A 16072-nucleotide genomic window follows, 5' to 3' on the forward strand; every position below is an offset into this window, starting at 1 on the left:
TACAAATTATCAGTTTAAAAACTACATACATGAATAAATATTATTACCAACATGTATTTCTTAATATTTATTTTTTTTTGTAACAAAGTGTGCATGTAAGAGTAAAAAGGTGTATATGATATTTTTTCATGTCTTGTGGCTTTTGAATATCTGAAGTTTATCATATGTGGCTCTTACATTGAGCAAGTTTGGCTATCCCTGATCTATGGAAAACATCTATGAAAATGTGGAGAGAATAAAATGGAATAACTGTAGAGTCAGTGTAAATGGGTGGGTTCTTTGCTGCATCTCTCCAACCTCTGACTCTGAATTATAATGTAATACTTCTTCTTTCTTTCTTCTTTGGCTTGGCTTCGCGGACGAAGATTTATGGAGGGGTATGTCCACGTCTGCTGCAGGCTCTTTGGTGACTGACAAGTCCGATGTGGAACAGGCAGACACAGTTGCAGCGGTTGCAAGGGAAAATTGGTTGGTTGGGGTTGGGTGTTGGGTTTTTCCTCTTTTGTCTTTTGTCAGTGAGGTGGGCTCTGCGGTCTTCTTCAAAGGAGGTTGCAGCTTGCCGAACTGTGAGGCGCCAAGATGCACGGTTATACAATATATAAGAAATTCCATAAACAGTTCAAGATTTACAAAAATACATTCGATGGTAACAAGGGACACTGTCTAAGGACTGGCACTGAAGAAACAAAGATACTTAGAAGAAATTGAAGACAAGTTTAACCGTCAGTCTTTTGAAAACCTGGCATGAAAAGTAACTCAATTAATTATCAGCACTGAAATTTACGTTAGCCTATTCCAGGATTTTTTGGATTTTTTTTCCACAAGGTTCAAATATGCCAAAGAGAGAGTCTAGATTCTAGAGAATTAAGTCTTATTTCAGATACAAATTTCAAATTTATTGTCAAGAGTACATACGATATCACATCTGAAATCTGATTCCTCAAGATAAACTCAATCAGAGACTCATTTAAGGACTATTTCTTGTACACATTATTGATCAGTCAGTTTGTTTACATTTGTTATGTGTTTACTGTTCTTTTATTTGTTTACATGTTTGCGCTGTGTACAGTTTATTTTTTGCACTACCAATTAGTGGTAATTCTGCTGCGCCCACAGAATAAAGGAATCTCAAGGTTGCATGTGATGTCATGTATGTGCCTTAACAATAAATCTGAATAAAGAACATCCTGATGTATGCATCTTTACTGACCAGGTGTTCCAGGGCTTTGTGTAGAGCCAGTGAGATGGCATCCACCATAGATTTGTTGCTACGATAGACAAACAGGAACGGATCCATGTCACTGCTCAGGCAGGAATTGATATGCTTCAGCACCAGCCTTTCAAAACACTTCATCATTTATGATGCAAGTGCTACTGGTCGATAGTCATTAAGGCAGGTTACTACACTCTTCTTTGGTACAAGTATGATTGACACCTGCTGGAGTGAGATGTTAAAGTTATCCGTGAATACATTGGTAAGTTGGTCAGCACAGATTTTTAATATATGGCCAGGTACTCTGTCCAGACTGGGTGCTTTCCTTGGATTCACTCTCCTGAAGGCAGTCCACACATCATAACTGAAATTCAGACAGCATAGCATCATCAGGGGACATGGAGGGATTATGTCATTTAGGCTTTGCCACAGATGTCAGGTGTCCTTTATAGTTAGGACTCAGATTAGCTGTTTACCCACTATCTTGTTGGTGGCTTTCATGCCTCCTGTGGCAAGTGAATAGTTTGATTTGATGGATGATAGCTGTGTTATGACAGGTGCTTTGTGCAAGCTGCATTTTGCTGCTGCCTCCAAGTGGAGACAAAATATCATTTGTTCCAATTGCCACTCATCTTATTTGGTTCAATGGGATACTTGTGGTAAGAGAAACAGCACTCTAATGAGGAGGGGAATGGAAGTTCCTGCAGCCAATTGTGTGACATCTGCTGATTACACAAGCCTTCCCTTAGGACATGCACTAAGGAAAATGGAGTGAAATTTAAGAACTATTTTGTGTTTCTCTTCATGGAGAACATTTCCTTGAAATAGGAGGAAGAACGGGACCACGGAAATGAGGAGCTAAAACAAATGAAGCTTAAAAAAAATGAATGGGGCTGATATGGATAATGAAGTTCTTATCGTCCTCATTCCACAGATTCTAGAATTTTAATTTAAACATACAGAATGGTAACAGGGATTTTCGGCCCTTGAGCCCATGCCACCCAACCGACCTACAACTAAGAAATTTGAATGGTGGGAGGAAACCAAGCACCCGTAAGAAACCCCATGAAGACACAGGGAGAATGTGCAAACTCCTTACAGACAGTGCTAGATTTTAACTCCGGGCGCTGGCTCTGTAACAGCATTGCTTTACGGAAAATAGCAAATGTGACTCCACTATTTAGGAATGGAAGAAGAAAGAAAACAAGGAAATATAGACTAATAATGACTGTGACAGAAATATTTGAGGAAAGAGCAGAAGTACTAAGGAAGTAATCATGGTGCACCTTGAAAATAATGATCAGATTTTGCAGATTCAACATCAATTGAAAAATAGGAAATCACGTTTGTCAAAACTGTCAAAGTTTTTATGGTAGAAAAAAATAAGGACAAAATAGTTGATGTTGATACATTTTAACTTTTTGGGCGCCTTCAAAATGTGACACCATGTGAAACCACAAGAAATTAATAAAGAAAATCAGAGTGAATAGTGGTTTTGATGGTAATATACCATCATGGATAGAGGAAATAAACAGAAAGCAGAAATTGATTAATTTCATGTTGGGAGGTTCATACAAATACAATATTCGTATTCATTTCTTAATTGGTCACAATCTGTACCAATGGTTTGGATACAGGAATCCAATGACCTTTATTGAAGTGTACTGATGATACAAAGCTCGATGGCAGCGTGGGCTGTGGTGAAGGATTCATTAGGAGAATGATATGAATACAAAGATGTCCTGATGCAATTATAGTGGATTCCCTTTAAATGCACAACAGGAAATATGATGTACAGGTTACCCAAGCTAAGAAGGGATATAATTGTTGCAGATGGTAAGGTTTCACCAAATTGATTGTGAGATGATGACCGTGGGGTTGGGGTATGCTTCTGTGAGGAAGGTTTAAGCCCACTGGGTTTAGAGAAGAAATGAATCTCTGTTTATTAAATTTAGAAAGACATAAGATTTTTAAACATTTAAGGACTGGTAAATGTTGGCAGCTTCAGGGGAGTTTAAATTGAAGTAGAGAAAGAATATCGGCAATTTGTTGGAGTTTGTGATACAGATAGAGCCAGCAGCAAATAAAAAGGGAAGCTCAAGTGGAGCAGCTATAGGCTCGTTGTGGCCCAGTCCAAGAGTGGCGAGGTAAAGGCTTTGGTTCAAGAGGCTTCAGCAAGCAGAGACTGAGGACGTGCTATAGGTACAGGTAAGGTAATTTCATAACCCAGAATAGGTAGTGGAGATGGCAGCTAGGACAGTGGTGTGCTCCAATTGAAAGATATGGTAAATCTAGAACATGTGTCCTGGATGACTATACCTGCAAGAGCTGCATCCATCTGTAGATCCTTACAGACTGAGTTTGGGAACTGGTGCTGGAGATGAATGAAATCCAGATCATTTGGGAGACAGAGAGGGTGATAGACAGAAGCTATCAGGAGACAGTCACACCCAAGAGGCAAGAGGCAGGTAACTGAGTGACGGTTAGGAGAGGGAAGGAGAATAGGCTGCCAGAGCCGTTCTTCTCAACAAGAAGTTTATTGTTTTGGAAGTCTTTTTTTTATATATATATATAGTTTTGGATCCTGTTGGAGAGGGACAATCTACGAGGGATAGGTTATAGTGGTCCGGTCTCTGGCTCTTTGGCTCAGAAGTGAAGGGGAGAGAAGAGGAGAGCTATAGGGATTGGGAATTTGATAGGGAAACAGATAGGAGGTTCTGTGACTCCCAGATGGTATATGCCAGGGTCAGATCAAATCCACAGCATTCTCAAGCAGGAGAGTGTTGTGGTCCACAATACTACCAGTGAGATAGATAGGAAAAGGGATGAAGTCCTGAAGAGGGAATATAGGGAATTAGGAAGGAAGCTAAAAAGCAGGACCTCAAGGGTGGTAACCTCAGATTACTGCTTGCACCACATGCCTGTGAGGGCAGGAATAGGAAGTTATGCCAGCTGAATGCATGGCTGAAGAATGGGTGCAGGGGGCAGGGATTTAGATTTATTGATCTTTGGGATTTCTTCTGGGGAAGGTATGACCTGTACAAAAAGGATGGGTTGCATTTGAATCGGAGGGGGACCAATAATCTGGCAGACAGGTTTGCAAGAGTTGTTAGGATGGGTTAAGCTAGTTTGACAAGGGGATGGGAACCAGAATCTGAGGGCAGAAAAAAGAGCAGATGGTGGTAAGGTTAATGAATAGTGTTGTGAGTTTGTGGGGAAGGACATGCAGTGAAGGGAGCATAAATGCAGTCAGTTGGAGGGGTTGGAATGTGTTTATTTCAATGCATGAAGTATTAGGAATAAGGGAGATTAAATTAGAGTACAAATAAGAATGTGTAATTATGATGTTGTGGCCATTAAAGAGACTTGGCTGATGCTAGGACAGGAAAAGATGTTTTAAAAGAGTAGGATGGGAGGTAAAAGAGGAGGAAGGAGTAGTATTTCTGGTAAGGGAATAATATCACAGCTGCAGAAATGGAGGAGCTGTAGAGGGCTGTCAATGTGGGTGGAAGTCAGAAATAGGACGGGAGCAATCACTATATTGGAAGTAGTCTATAGACCCCCAAATAGCCCCAGAGGCACTGAGAAGCAGATAAGTAGGTAGAATTTTGGAACAGTGCAGAAATAACTGGGCTATTGTCACGGGAAATATTGGCACCTCCTTGCTGCAAGAGATTGATGGGGTAGAATTTGTCAGGTGTGTCCTGACACAGACTGTGGACCAGCTGACTAAAGGAAAGTCCATAGTTGATCTAGTACTGGGTAATGAACCTGGTCAGGTGACAGACATCTCAGTGGGGGAGCGTTTCAGTGAAAGTGAGTTAGCACAATGCTTTTACAATAGTAGCGATCGGAACCGGGGTTTGAATCCCATGCTGTTTGTCAGCATTCTCCGTGTCTGCATTGGTTTTCTCCAGAGGCTCCAGTTTCCTCCCACCGTTCGAAACATACTGGGGGTGTAGATTAATTGGATGTAAATTTGGCAGCACGGACTCGTGGGCCAAAAGGGCCTGTTACCGTGCTGTATGTCTAAATTATTTTTTTAAACTCCCTTACTATTAGCATAGCTATGGATAAGAATAAGAGCAGACAAATGGTAATGTGTTGAATTGGAGAAGAGCTAATTATGACATTAGGCAGGAACTAGAGAGAATAAATTGGGAACAGATATCACTGAGGAAAAGCACAGAAGAAATGTGGAGGTTGTTTAGGGACCACTGCACAGAGATAGATTTGTCCAAGACCGGTACGACAGCTAGTGAAGAGGTAGAAGAAAGCATACACAAGATTTAGGAAATAAAAGACAGGAAGAACACATAAGAATGACCAGAGAGAAGGACCTTGGATAAGGTAAGGTCAGAATAGAATAAGCATATGTACTGGAGCATGTTGAGGTTATGAAAGAGGAAATGCTGGATCTTCTGAAAATCATTATAATCAATAAGAACCTGGGACCAGACAAGATATACTCCAGGTTATTACAAGGGGCAAGGGAAGAGATTGCTGGAGTGTTGGCAATGATCTTTGCATCCTCTCTGGCCACAGGGGAGGTACTGGAGGATTGAAGAATGGAAAATGTGGTCCTCTTGTTTAAAAATTATCTGGGTAAAGAAATAAAGGGTTGGGTCAGTAATGTTGCAGATTACATGAAGGTTGGAAATATTGTGGATAGTGTAGAAAGTAGTCATAGGTTACAACAGAATATAGGCAGGATGCAGAGTTGGTCAGAAAAGTGGCAGATAGAGTTCAATCAGGTTAAGTATGAGGCGATGCATTTTAGAAGGTCAAATGTGAAGGCAGAGTTAATGGTTAATGGTAGGATTCTTAACAGTGTGGAAGAACAGAGGGACCTTGGAGTCCAATTCCATAAATCTCTTAAGGTCACCATACAGGTTGATAGGATAGTTAAGAAGCCTTATGGCATGCTGGCCTTCATTAGTTGAGGGATTGAGTTCAGGAGTCGAGAGGTAATGTTGCTGCTCTATAAAGGTCTGGTTAGACCACATTTAGAATATTGAGTTCAGTTCTGGTTGCCTCATTATAGGAAGGATGTGGAAGATATGGAGAGGGTGCAAAGGAGATAGATCAGGATGTTGACTGAATTGGAGAATGTGACTTGGCTGTGGATTAGAGAAGGTTAACAGAGCTAGACCTTTTCCCTTTGGAGCGAAGAAGAATGAGAGGTGACTTAATAGAGATCTACATGATTATGAGAGGCAGAGATAGGAGAAGACAGCATCTTTTTCCAGGGCGAGAATAGCAAATACCAGAGGACATCTGTACAGAGAGAGAGGAGGAAAGTTTAGGGAAGGTATCAGGAGTCATTTTTTTTTAAACAGAGTAGTGGTGGATCTCTGAAATGTATTGCCAGGAGTGGTAGTGGAGGCTGATATAATAGGGACATTTAAAAGTCCTTAGATAGGCGCGTGGATAAAAGAAAAAAATGGAGGATTATGAATTAGGGAAGGTTTTCTTTCCTGAGTAGGTTTATAGAGGTTGTCACAACATCATGGGCTGAAGGAACTGTACTGTGCAATAATATTGTATGCAATCAAAGGATATAACATTGCTGCAGGATGGTGTCATTGAAGTAAAAGATAATCCATGATCTCACTAAATAGCAGAATAGGCACAAGGATTGAAATAGCCTATTTCTGTTTATGTTCTTGAATTCCCTGATTCCTCCTTATCTATATTGCTAATTACAACCTCAAAAAATTCCAACAGATTTATCAAACCTGATTTTCCCTTTAATAAATCCATGCTGTATCTGCCTATTGGATGTAAATTTGGCAGCACGGTCTCGTGGGCCAAAAGGGCCTGTTACCTATTAGTATACCTTCTTTTATAATTTTATTTTAATTTTTTCTGATTAACTGGTTTGTGATTTTCTCCATCCATTCTTACATAGAGGGGTTACTCTTGCTACCTTTAATCTGTAGGAATCAATCTAGAATCTATGGAAATGTGACAACCAGAGGGTTCATCTTTTACACAGTCACCTTTTTCAAAATCTTGGGATTCATGTCATTCGGTCTAGGGCTTTATGACCTATTAATTTCCCCAAGATCTTTGTCAAATATTAACCTTGTCAATCTTAAGCAAGGTTAATATCTTTTAGCTCTTCTTTATGCTAAATTGTTCACTTTTCCCGGAAAAGACAGACACAATTATTGGTATAATTTCTCTTCCATGTCCTTACACTCCCATATATATTTTTTAAAAATATATATGTGAGGCACTCGCATTAACATTTGCTAATCTTTACCTTTATACATATCTGTCACAAATTATTTTTACACTTCTGTATTCTAATTTTCCTTTCCTTATCTTTCTTGCTGGATTCTGAAATTTTTCAAACTGTCGGGCTTCTGACAAGGTTTTTTTTGGGAGGGGGTTGGCACACTTGGGTAACTGATAGTAGACGTTATTGCAGCGCCAGCAACTTAGGTTCAAATCCAGTACTATCTGGGAGGAGTTTGTTTATTCTCCCTGTGACCTGTGTGGGTTTTCCCAGGTGCTCCGGTTTCCTTCTGCCCTCCAAAGGTTATAGGTTAATTGGGTGTATTTGGGGTGCATGAGTCACGATGGCCAGAATCAGCTTCTTCAATGTTGGAAATAACATTTAAATTAAAACCCCAAATGCTTCTTTTCTATTTTGAGGTTTCCTATTTCTCTCTCCCTCTGCCTAAGCACAATCCTGCTGTCTTTATAATCTGTAGGAAACAAAGTCAAAGACCAGAGATTCGCCAAAGTCAGTTGGGATGTTATAATTTTTGAAAAGGCTTGGATTTGGTTTAAAGCATTAGCTGCAGCCTAATTATTTGACCCCAATGACAACTTAATTCAGTGAAGGCCACTCCAAAAGAGCTTCTGCTTCATTCTCTGGATGTGCTCCCAGTGCCCCATGAATTGGAACTATTTCTCCCTTCATGCCAAATATTTAACTCTGGGCTATGTTTGACCCATTCAGAGACAGAAAATACGTAGTTATGGGATACAATATGTAAAATTTATAATCTTGAGCTGGTAGTTATAAACTCTGTTGTCATTGTAGCTGCTTAGAAAGTTGTTTTCCTCCTGCTAATTGAATGGTAGTTCTATGTTTCATTCCTTGGTTACCAGAATTGTTTCATTCCTGATCACAGCAAGGGGTTCAGTTCCCAATTGCTTCAGTCAAGAAGCTGATCAGAACTGCAGGAATTTCAGTGATTATGACTTGCACTGAAGTCTGTTGAGTATTTGTGGGATTCTGGAGACAGATCACACTGCGAGAAGTAAAGTTTGGTATCTTGAGGAACACCTTATTTTATCACTCAAGAAGTTTCCCCTAGCTACCAAATTTTTTCTCCTGCCAGCCATTCTAACTCTTCATTGGGCTGTCCAGAGATTCCATTATTACACATTCGAAGTTGTCTTGCTCAGTCTATTGAGATCTTTATTACAGCCCAGGAAGTTGTAGCAATAATGAAATGCAGATTCATGAGACTTTGAAAGGGATTGATTACAGTCACTGGCTAATAAGGAACAGGAGCATCTGGCCCATCAAGCCAACTCCGCCATTCAATGACATTGGCTGATCTGACCATGGACTCTGTTCCATTGGCCTGTACTGTGCTGTGTCCACTACCTTTTGCAGGGCTTTCTGCTCAAAGATATTAGTGCCCCCATACCAGGCTGTGATAAACACTTTCCACTATACATCTGCGGAAGTTTGCCAAGGTTTCCAAAGTCAAACCAAACCCCTGCAAACTCCTGAGGAAGTAGATGTGCAGACTGTTGTATATTCAATTAAGAATATTCCAGAATTTCAAGTTTTCGATAACCTATGCAATTCAGCTAGATATTGGTTCATGGTTTTGCCTGATTTCTGCTCTCTAGTCCAAAACTGGTATCTTTCTTCTATCACTATTGGTCTTGGGGACAGATTTCCTCCCACGAGGGCACACAAAGCAGTATACAACATAGAATCTGGGCTTGTAGGCATCGCTAGATTTTAATCAGGCTATATGTCTTGCTTCTCACCTTGCTTAGAAATGTTGTCTGTTTCCTTAAATTGCCCTCTGTTTAAAAGTGAAATTTTACCGGTAGGTGAAGGAGATTATTCAGTTTATAAGAATATTATTAATTTGAAGTGGACTGATCAAATTAAATATTTGGGTATAAATGTGGTTGTTGATTATCAATCTTTATATAAATTAAATTATGTACCGTTAATGAAAAAGATCAAAGCTGATTTGATTAAGTAGAAGGATCTTCCTATAAATTTAATTGGAAGAATAAAAACAATTAAAATGAATATCTTTCCACGTATACAATATTTGTTTCAGTCAATTCCATATTTACTTAATAAGAATTTTTTTCAAGATTTAAATAAAATGGTTAGGGAATTTTTATGGAAGGGTAAATTTCCGAGAGTAGCTTTGAATAAGTTAACTTGGAAATATCCATTAGGGGGATTACGTTTACCACATTTTCAAAATTATTATGAGGCACCTCAATTTAAATTTATTAGTTCATTAATGGATTTGGAACGGCCCCCTAGTTGGGCTAAAATTGAGATGGCGAATATTTTTGAATTTAAAATACATCAATTTTTGTTTCGGTGGAATTTAAATTTATTACAACAATATAATGTGCCTACACTAAAACATTTAATGAAGTTATGGATGAGGAAAAATAGAACGATAGGTTCTAAGGGTAAATTATTGACTTTAACACCGTTATATAATAATCAACTTATTCCTTTTTCAATGTATAATCAATGTTTATTACATTGGAAATCTAAAGATATAAAAAACTTGGGGGATTGTTTTAAAGAAGGTCAATTTTTATCCTTTAATCAAATGAGGGAAGATTTTGGTATTAATGAGAATTCTTTATTCGTTTATTATCAACTTCGATCCCTAGTAAAACAAATATTTGGTAGAGATATGATTTTACCTAAATTGACTAAATTTAAATCTTTTCTTGTGATTGTACCAAAGATGGGATATATTTCATTGATGTACCAAATATTACAGGAAAGTATGGAAAAAAAGGGATGGGATAGATCTAAGATTAAATGGGTAAAGGATATTAACCTTACTTTTTCTGAGGATGACTGGTTGGATATTTGTCATGATCGTGTTACGAGGTTGATAAATGGTTAATTACAACTTTTTACATCAATTGTACTTAACACCTGAAAAGTTTTTTTTAAATATGGTTTTAGTGAATCAGACTCTTGTTTTAGATGTGGTAATTCGGTTGGAACTTTTTTTCATGCTGTTTAGTTAGGTGTACATATACAATCTTTTTGGAAAGCAATTCAATTGTTTTTGGAACATTTGTAAAACATCAAAATACCTCTGGACCCGACAATATCTTTGTTGGATGAGTTGAAGCCTTTGAAAGATTTGGGATTAGACAAATTTCAGATTGATTTTGTATATTTAGCTTTATCTGTAGCAAAAAAATGTATAGCAAGTACATTGAAAAATGCTAATGTGATTAATATTAATAGATGGCATAATGAGATGAAAACTTGTTTGGTAATGGAAAAAAATCACGTATGTTTTACATGATAATTATTCTTTTTTTCTTAATAAGTGGTCTTTATATTCAGAATATTTACATTTAAATTTACCTTGATTAGATTTTAGTAAATATATTTCAGGTTTTTTTCTCTTTGGCTCTCCTAAAGAGAACTGGCTGAGGGGGGGAGGTGGGGGTTCTTCTTTCTTTTTTTTCTCTCTTTTTTATATATAAAAATTTTTTATTGTTCATAATATGTTCTTTTTTTTACTGTATGTAATAACCTTGTTGAACGAATAAATAAAGTTATTTATTTTTAAAAAATTGTCCTCTGTATCTTATACCCTGGGCAGTACAGAACAAATTGATTTTTTCAACATACTCTACCCAGATTTCTGATTTCTTGTACTCTTCAGAACATCCTTCTGCCATTTTTGGCCTCTACTTTGTTTCACTGTGAATGAGCTTTGGCAGCTCAAGGTCATTGTAGTTTAAAATCTTCTGCTCTCCCCCCTCCAACATTTGGAGTGTAGGATAACATTTTTATCCTCATTGCCAATTTGTTGTATATTGCTCCCACTGTAGAATACACTCACATGAGATATGATTAATCCTGTGTCCTTTATTTAATCTAAAATGGTTGTGTCCCACAATACAAAGCTATTATCTGGCATCACACACATGCGTGTTCATAACACAGATGTGCTTTCCTCATAATGACATCAGTACATTGGATCAAGGAAAGGTTCTCCCAGATAGTGGCTCCCTTGAATTTAAATTTAAATTTACAGACGAAGTGAGAGGAAACTTCCAGGCAAACCTCAAAGCAAAGTTCGAGGATGCAATCCGCCTCACAGACTCGTCCCCTGAAACCCTCTGGGATCAGCTGAAGACTACCATTCTGCAATCCACTGAAGAGGTACTGGTTCGACGAAAGCAACCAGGAAATCCCGGAGCTGCTGGCAAAGAAGCGAGCTGCCCACCAGGCTCACCTTGCAAAGCCGTCCTGGCCAGAGAAGAAACAAGCCTTCCATCGCGCATGCAGCTATCTTCAGCGCAAACTCCGGGAGATCGAAAATGAGTGGTGGACTAGCCTCGCCAAACGAACCCAGCTCAGCGCGGACATTGGCGACTTCAGGGGTTTTTATGAAGCTCTAAAGGCTGTGTACGGCCCCTCACCCCAGGTCCAAAGCCCGCTGCGCAGCTCAGATGGCAAAGTCCTCCTCAGCGACAAGATCTCCATTCTCAACCGATGGTCAGAACACTTCCAATCTCTTTTCAGTGCCAACCGCTCAGTCCAAGAATCCGCCCTGCTCCAGCTCCCTCAACAGCCCCTAAGGCTAGAGCTGGATGAGGTCCTCACCCGGGAAGAGACATATAAGGCAATTGAACAACTGAAAAGTGGCAAAGCAGCAGGTATGGATGGAATCCCCCCCAAGAGGTCTGGAAGGCTGGCGGCAAAACTCTGCATGCCAAACTGCATGAGTTTTTCAAGCTCTGCTGGGACCAAGGAAAGCTGCCTCAGGACCTTCGTGATGCCATCATCATCACCCTGTACAAAAACAAAGGCGAGAAATCAGACTGCTCAAACTACAGGGGAATCATGCTGCTCTCCAAAAAAAAAATGATCCCCTATGATCACTGAATTGTACATCTCTGGTTTTCCCTTCCTAAAGTCTATAGTCAGCTCCTTGGTTTTGCTGACCTTAAGTGAGAGGTTGTTGTTAATACACCATTTAACTATTAAAAAATTAATGTTGGTGTATAGAGCAGTCTTGCTGTACAGGTTTATGAACACAGGGAAGAAATTTGAGACAACAGTAAGCAGTTAGGAAGGAAAATGGAAGGTTAGCCTTCACTGGAAAAAGACAAAAGTAAGGGAGTGTTGCTGATAGCATCACCACACTTCAAGTACACTGCACAATTTCAGTTTTCCAGGGGAAGTGGGGTGGGGAGGGTGCAATATGAAACTAAGTACAACCTCTGTCCACTGATTAATTCCTGGGATGAGGTTTTGCCTCATGGAGAGAGATTGAAGAAGACTGGTACATGATGGCACTTAGATGACCTTAGTGTCCAAAATTCTCAAAATGGATGCTCAGTAACTCTAGCTGAACCATCTTGTTGAATTTGCCAGTCAGAACGGAGGTAATTTTTTTTTAAGAATGGGTTGTAATATTTGGAATTCTGTGCCTTAAAGGGCTGTGAATGTTCAGGTATATTCAAGACTGGAATTGTTGGAACTTTGAACATGAATGAAATGGGGGAAATGAGGATTTGCAAAGTAATTTTGAGGCACAGTGAAATAATGAAGCAAACTTAGACATACTCTTAAAAAGCAATGAAGTATTTCATGTTTAAATATAAACGTGATTTTTCCAGCATTCCCCCTATCAGTCCCCTCCATAAATCAGAAAGACTGCAAATTCTGTCTAAATCCACTTTGCCATTCAACTGTTAACTCTGCATTTACTCCTGGCTATTTCTAATTTTCATGTCACATCCATGGCTTTGTTCCCCTATTCTTAATTTGATAATCCAGTTCTAAAATCCTCCAGTGCTATTCTGAGCACTTGATGTAATCCCCACATCACTAGTGACCATGGCCTCAACTGTCATTGCTTTGCTACCTATCTTTTCTTAAGATGCTCCTTGAAATGTACCTTTTGGGCCTGTCTTACCATCCCCCAAGATGGTTCAGTGATTTGACCCAACCCCAACCAACCAATTTTCCCCTGCAGCCGCAGCAACCGTGTCTGCCTGTCCGGCATCGGACTTGTCAGCCACAAACGAGCCTGCAGCTGACGTGGACTTTTACCCCCTCCATAAATCTTCGTCCGCGAAGCCAAGCCAAAGAAAAAAAAAGGTATATTTAATTTGTTTTTGTTGTAATTAAACACTTGGAGATGCTGTTTATCCATGATTGCCAATACTGATTAAAAACAAAGGAAACTTGCAATGTCACCTAAAGAGGTCTTTTAGACGAATGAAACAAAATCCATGAATCAAACTAATCAACGTTTAAGAATCAACTTGATCTTTGTCAGTCATCATAATTAAAATTACATGATTGAATTTTTACCTTCATACACATACCAAAAGTTTCTATTTAGCATACTGACTTAATAAAATTATTAAACATATAATGCATTAACAGCGCTTCAAACATTTAGACTGAAAGTATATAATCAATTCATCAACAGGACAAATCATATAATTTAATTCTGCAAATAATTACAAGACAGATTTTCAAATAGTAAGCACATCCGATACCAATAATTACAATATCCCAAAAGACTTCTGATCTGAAATGTTAACTCCGTTTCTCTTTCTATAGATGGTGCTCAATTTTGTTTTACTGTTTTTATTTCAGATTTCCAGCAGCTTATTTTATTTTCATTGCCGTTTCTTCCCTGCATTTAAACCAGTGGTTCTCAACCTTCTTCTTTCCACTTGCATATCACTATGCCATAGATGCTCTGTTATTAGTAAGAGATTGCTTCAGGTGTATGTGGAAAGAAAAAGGTTGAAAACCACTGGTTTAATTGTACCTCCTTATGCACATGATTTCATAACTCCAAAGGACAATTTTTCCTCAAGCAAAATATTTCAGTAACAATTGGGTCTACAGCAGTGGTTCTCAACCTTTCCTTCTCATTCACGTACCACCTTCAGTAATCACTTACTAATCATAGAACACAATGTCATAGGGATTACTTAAAGTGGTTCATGAGTAGAAAAAGGTTGAGAACCACTGGTTTAAACCTTAACCTAAAAGTTGAATAACTTATATTTTGAGGACAATTAATCTCTTCCTTGTATCGAGAACAGCAATCAGTACAATCATCTGGTTTTCTATTGAGTTCCATCAGGGAACAGTTTTTTTTGCTTTAATTGCACATTTCTGTCCCCAATAATCCATCAACCTCTACAACTTACTGCCATAGCAATCCTGCCTTTAATCCATGAGATTTTTTTTTTTAATGACATACAGCTGGCAACAGGCCCTTCCAGCCCAAATACACCAATCTACAAACCCCATGTTTTTGGAGGGTGGGAGTAAACCCACATGCTCAAGGAGAAAATGTATAAACTCCTTACACCTAGCACCAAATTTGAACCCTGGTCACTGGTGCTGTGAGTAGCATTCCACTGACCACTATTCCCTTTGTCCTATCCATTTTTCCTTGTTCCTAAAACAAACACATTTACCAGTACTCTTATCCTCAATTCCAAAAACAGGTTTTGACCTGAAATATTAATGGTTTCTGATTTTCATCTGCCTCCAAATCTCTGGACCCTGCAGGTTCATGATACACTGAGGAAAAAAATAACCTCACCTCCATCTGAAATGGACAACCCTTTGTGAAATCACATTTCTAGCTTTAAATGTTAAAATGAGGGGAGATAATCTACTCTCACCATCCACTCTGTCAATCCTCAAAATCTTCCCCAGTTTGTATATTTTTATCCCTTATTCATTTTTTTTTAAACCTACAAAGATCAGTGCTGAGGCCCTTGTATAATATGTAATAAACACAAATGACTTGGATGTGGAGGTGCAAGTTTGTGGATGACATTAAAATTGGCTGAGGTACATGGAAGGCAGACTTTGGCTGCAAAGAAATATCCATATTTTGGTAAAAAGGATTGAAAATTGCAAATAGAGATCAATTCAGACCAAAGTGAGGTTATGCAGTTTGGGAGCATTAATGAGGGTAAGGAGGTTCAACTTCAATGGTAGATTCTTGGAAAGCTTTAGGGTGTGGCACTATGCACAGCTCAAGAAAGCACAGCCACCACCTTGAGGGTCATTAACAACTTTTATTTGAATTTAGTACGTGCCCCTTTAAGGGCAGCGATGGCTCAGTCACCACATGCGTAGTGACATCATAATTGCTGCCCGAGGCACACACTGAGCAGGAGGTTTGAGTTGGAAAGAACCCCTGATGGCGCCATCTTCCCATGGCTACCCCCACGTGGTGTTGTGCTGCCACAAGGGAAGAGGGAGCTCAAATACATATACATCCTTGAAGATGGCAATCCAAGCAGGCAACATTGTTAGGAATGCACCGAATATTGCCTTCATTTATCAAGGAACTAAGTGCAAAAGTAGGGAGGTTATGGTCCAACTTCAGTTTTTTGTATGCTATACATCTCCAAGTAAAAATGTTGACCAACAATTTTCCTTGATTTTCCCCATCAAATGAACAGACATTTTCTTACTTTTTGAATGGAGTGTAACATTTTCAATCATCCATTCCTGCAGCCTCTTTATCCAGACTGAAAATGTGCTCAGAGTTCATATTTCTAGTGCCATGCACATCTCCAACAAATGATTTA

This window comes from Narcine bancroftii, chromosome 7 (genome assembly GCF_036971445.1).
Source record: "Narcine bancroftii isolate sNarBan1 chromosome 7, sNarBan1.hap1, whole genome shotgun sequence".
Classification (NCBI taxonomy): Eukaryota; Metazoa; Chordata; class Chondrichthyes; order Torpediniformes; family Narcinidae; genus Narcine; species Narcine bancroftii.